This window comes from Pundamilia nyererei, unplaced genomic scaffold (assembly GCF_000239375.1).
Source record: "Pundamilia nyererei isolate P.nyererei 1_Seehausen unplaced genomic scaffold, PunNye1.0 scaffold00070, whole genome shotgun sequence".
NCBI lineage: Eukaryota > Metazoa > Chordata > Actinopteri > Cichliformes > Cichlidae > Pundamilia > Pundamilia nyererei.
The window spans coordinates 600,927-605,863 of record NW_005187471.1 but is presented as its reverse complement, the minus strand read 5'-3'; the positions used below and the strand labels follow the sequence as shown (position 1 = coordinate 605,863).

The 4,937-nt window shown below is 42.0% G+C and overlaps 1 protein-coding gene across 1 annotated transcript in view; it reads left to right on the top strand.

The window, feature by feature from the left end:
* Positions 1–1,171: 1,171 nt before the first annotated feature.
* tmem229b (transmembrane protein 229B) overlaps positions 1,172–4,937 on the top strand; it is a 13,260-nt gene continuing 9,494 nt past the window's right edge. Inside the window, exon 1 of the mRNA XM_005736561.1 lies at positions 1,172–1,389. The gene's annotated coding sequence lies outside the window, so the exon portion shown is untranslated. The remainder of the gene's footprint in view (positions 1,390–4,937) is intronic.

The window sequence follows — 4,937 nt, the reverse complement described above, 5'->3', positions numbered from 1 at the left end:
AATATTATGGTAAATGGTACTGAGCAATGCACTGAGATCTAGCAGGACAAGAGGGCATAAGAAGTACAATTTGCAACCTTTAATGCAATGTTTGCATTAAGAGTGTTGATGGAGAAGTAGAGAAAAGGTCAGAATCAGTGTGCATTTTGTGGATCTAGATAGAGAATATGATAGGGGGCCAAGACAGGAACTGTGATATTGCATGCGGAAGTCCAGAGTGACAGAGAAGAAGTATGTGAGGGTGGTGCAGGACACGTATGAGGACAGCAAGACAGTTCAGTGGGTTCAAGGTGGGGGTTACATCAAAGATCTGCTTCGGTTCCAGTTTGCAGTGATGGGGGGAAAGCAGGAGTCTCTGTGGACTATGGTGTTTGCAGATGACTTTGTCATCTGTATTGAGAATAGGAAGCAGCTGGAGGAAATCCTGGAGAGGTGGAGGTATGCTCTATAGAGCATACCTCCACCTCTCTACTTTTTCCACTTTTCTCTATAGAGAAAAGTGGAAAAAGTAGAAGTAGAAGCAAGACAGAATATATGTGTGTGAATGAGAAGGAGACAATGAAGGAGGCAGTGAAGGTAGATGAGTTTAAATAACTGGGTTTAAATAAGCAATGGAGGATGCAGAAGAGAGGTGTAGAAGTGAGTGCAGACAGGGTGGAGACTACTGTCAAGCCTAATTTGTGACAGACAGATAGCAGCAACAGTGAAATGGAAGGTTTTTATAAGATAATAGTGAGACCTGCTATAATGTAGGATTTGAAAATGGTGGGCAAGCATAAAAGCGTGACTCTTCAAATATTTTGCCAGGGTATGGATATCAAAAACAAAACTGCATTTAAAACTTTTAATCCAACTTCAGTGAAAGTCAGGACTAAACCTCGGAAATGTCGATCTATTATTCCAAGTCAGTGTTTGCAGAACTATTCCTTCATAAAAGTCTTTACCTGTGTTGTTTACATATAGGTTAACACAGTTACATTGTTAAAGTAGGCCATTCATTGTCCAACTGGGCGTGTGTGTGTGGTTTTCTTCCGTCCTGTGACTTCACACTACATTACCTGAATGAGAGGGCTTCCACCTGACTTCCAGCCCAATAATAAACAACCTGAAGCCACGCACACGCTGAGCTCCGGTGCAGAAACGGTTAACCAAAAGATGCAAGAACTGCGTGAGTCTGTCTGAGCATGTGCTGCTGGTGCAGCTGCTGCTGCAGTGAAGTAAAATGTGTCAATTTTCATCGGACAGTAGAGACACCGTGGAGGAGAAGCCGGGGACAGCAGATGAGCGGCAGGAAGCGGACACCGAGTCAACCAGGACAATCTCTCCGGGGGAGATGCATTTGATCGTCCGGCTTGTGTGCTGAGGGACACCGCAGAGCTCAGCCGAAAGGTAAACGAAATGCATAGACGATGATTCACGTCGGTGTGCTGGAGCTCAGCGACATGTAGCCAACATGTTAGGATTTAGTAGAAATAGCCATGATCAAAACAAGTATTCGTGAGGCTCCCTAGTTATTATTTTTGCAGGTTTTTGTAATGTATCCAACCGTGGGAATTTCACCCGCTTGTTACTAATGAGTGTTTCCTTGCAAGTTGATAGTTGTGCAGCCGCGTTTCTGTTAACCGTGCCGCAAATTTAGTACACCGAGGCTGGAAAAAACAGCTGGACATCCTGTGTCAAAACTGGTCGAACCGGTCATCACTTAACATGTTTTGTGCACAGTTAGGCTGTTGCACCTGTTAAAATAAGGATATGTAAGCGTACACGAGCGCATTATAAAAGCAGCCTGCGCGTATAAGTGTGTCTTTTTCATTACGCGGAGGCTTTGTCAGAGGAAAGCAAGTGTTTTCAAACCCTCTCTGTTTTGAATCTGGCCTTTTTTAATTATTATTTGTCAAGGATAACCGTACCGCACTGCTCAGTAGGAAGGAGGCGTGATGCTGCAGCGGAGTCTCGGCAGCCGGGCCTGCGCAGTGGCCCGTAGTTTTCCAGGGACAGGATAAGATGACTTTGGACATCTAATTACAAGTAGACAAGCGATTCTTTTCTCTCATGACTTCTCTTCTGGATCATGGTCACACTGTGGGATGTGTTTTTACAGAAACACGGTGCCATATGGGGTTTGGATTTTCAAAATCCCTCATTGATTTATTCCATGTAAGGCCTGCAGTTCACTATCATTTGGGGTGAGATAATCCCTGCTGCTGCAGCCTCTGTAGCCTATATCCCGCCTCAGCCTTTTACACTGACTCTATTGACATTTTGGACCTATTTATAAGCCATTCACTAGATTTCACAGTGAGGATTCCCCGAATGACCCGTTAATATAAATGCAAATGCTTGAAAAAACTGCATTTATCAGCGTGTGGGCATCTAAATGAACGTAGCTGTACAAATGGACCTGTTACCTGTTTCCATACACATATATGAATTGCTAACCTCTTGTGTTATCAGGCTTTTTAAGACGCGTGAAGGAAACGTCACAGCCCCACATTTTTTAAAAACAATAAAAAAAGTGAATTTCAGTCAACACCAGCACAGCAGTGTCAGTGTTTTTGTTGTTGTTGTCATTTTCACCAGTCAGTAAAGTTCATTTAACCTAGTTTCACTTTATATTTTTTCCACTGATCATCCACGAAGCAGGATGGATCCATGCTTTCGTGTTGTTTCCGTGAATCCTGAGCCTACCATGTAAATGTCTTAGCAGAAATGAACACTCATCAGACCAGGCAGCCGTTTCCAGCCTTCTGTTGTCCAGTTTTGGTGAGCCTGTGCAAACTTTAGCCTTCGTTTAATGTTCTTAGCTGGCCAAAGTGGCCGCTGGTGTGGTCTTCTGCTACAGGGGTTATTTGAGAACTGCTGTTCACTGGACATTTTCTCTTTTTCATACAACTGTCACTGTAAACCCCAGAGATGGTTGCGCAGAAAAATAGATGAACAGTTTCTGAAATACTGGCATCAACAACCATTCTGATACTCACTTTGAACTTCAAAAGATCGTCTTGACCATGTCTACTTCCATTGTTGCTGTCATGTGATGGCTGATTGGATATTTGTGTTTACGAACGGTTGAACAGATATACCTAATGATGTGGCCGCTAAGTGTAAGTTTATATTTTTAGGGTTGCGTTAAAACTCTTCAATTAGTTAAAAAGAACCACCACTGAGCAAGAGAACTGAAGATATTGATCGCAAATTACATCCACGTAGAGGCATCTATAATACATGCACAAAAGAGGAGCAAGGCATGGGTTCATTCTGTATTTGCACTTATGCACTTTGGTATATGCTGGTGAAAAACGTGCGTTTCCATTAAGTTGTCTTTGTGTTCTGGACTAAGCACATTAGTGTCATGTTTATCATTATTGGATACATCTTGATTTATGGAGTTTATGGTTTAAAAAACTCAAGTATTAAACTCTGATCAGAGCAGGTGCCAGTCCAGCACTCAGCTTCTTTTGTTTTTCAAAGATCTCTTCCCTTCTAAAACCTGTGCACCGAGACCAATCTCAATTATGCGCTGTCAAAGATTGATTACCAAGCTGTCTGATAGAAGATTAACATGCGCCTGCACCCCTCCATTATAGACATTACTCTCCATTGCAGCATGATGACCATGTCAGTAAATCTCCTGCTTTCTTTACAGCTGCTCCACGATTTCTAATCTATGGTCCATGACCCCTATGCTACCCTGGATAGAGGGCTTAGCTCCAATATCTCAGGGCCTCTCACTAAATTGCAAAAAGCTCAAGAGCTGGAATGAGTGTGATTGGAGGAAGGTTGTGAAAACAATATGAGAGTATTTTGGGGATTGTGAAGGGTAATTCTTAAGATATTTATTGGGTAATAAGGAACGATGATAAACTGACATATAGGCTGGCAGAGAAGAAGAATGACAGAAGGACATGCAGTTTAACTATACAGAAAACAACCCAGTGCATTTCCATCCTCCGGGATACCCGAACACACTTATCTTTAGACATCATTCTCCGTAATGTTATTCCTACCAGCAGCACAGAGTACGCTTCCTCTGCACTGCGCGTTGATTGCCAGATAACTTTGGAAATCCCTCGTCACCGCATGAGCTGAGAAAGCCGTAAAGAGTTGAAGTCACTCCTCTTGTCAGGCTCTCCTGTTTCATTCATGACGCTCCTCAGCTATTTCTGTCACTTTCCAGGAGTACAACTGAATGAAACACTGCAAGTGCTTTTACAGGAGAGTCTGCACTCTGTGTTCCCGTTTTATGTGTGGCCATTCAGAATAACTGTAAGCTTATATAATCGAGAATGTAACTGTCAATTTAATGAATTTCAGGAACTAACTTAAAGAGGCGACCCTGGAGACATATCTAAACACTGCAGCAACCAAACATCCTTATATAGAAAAAAACACCTTTTCTTCTTTAAAAAAAGTTTTCTATCAACAAATCTGAGTAATACCTGATTTGTGTAATAAAGTCTTCATTGCAGTCTTCATCAGGTCGTTGAGAGGTAATCAGGTATATTTGTTTCTATCAGTGAGAATGAACCCTTCAGCGTTCATACCACTCGGTTTATTGAGTGCACTCCTCCCCCACCGCTCTGTTTGTTTTGTTCAGGCTTTCACCTTGCAGATATAGAAAGAATGCCTACTATAAAGTTATATGAGCCTCTGTTGGCACTGCTGTGTCCAGGCTTTTAGTCCTCGTGGCGTCTCTCCCGCTCTATCAGCAGCTCGGATACTTTACGTGCCCCCGGGGAATCTCTGGAATTAGGGGGATGCTGTGAAGGAAGGAGGGAGAAGTGTGTCTTTGTCTTTAGCATCGAGGTATCATTGTCTCGTAATTCCATCTGTTTTCATTTGTTTCTAATATTTATAAACAATATGTTTATATAAACATATAAATAATATGTTTATATATTATTTGTTTATTATTTGTTTATATATAAACATATAAA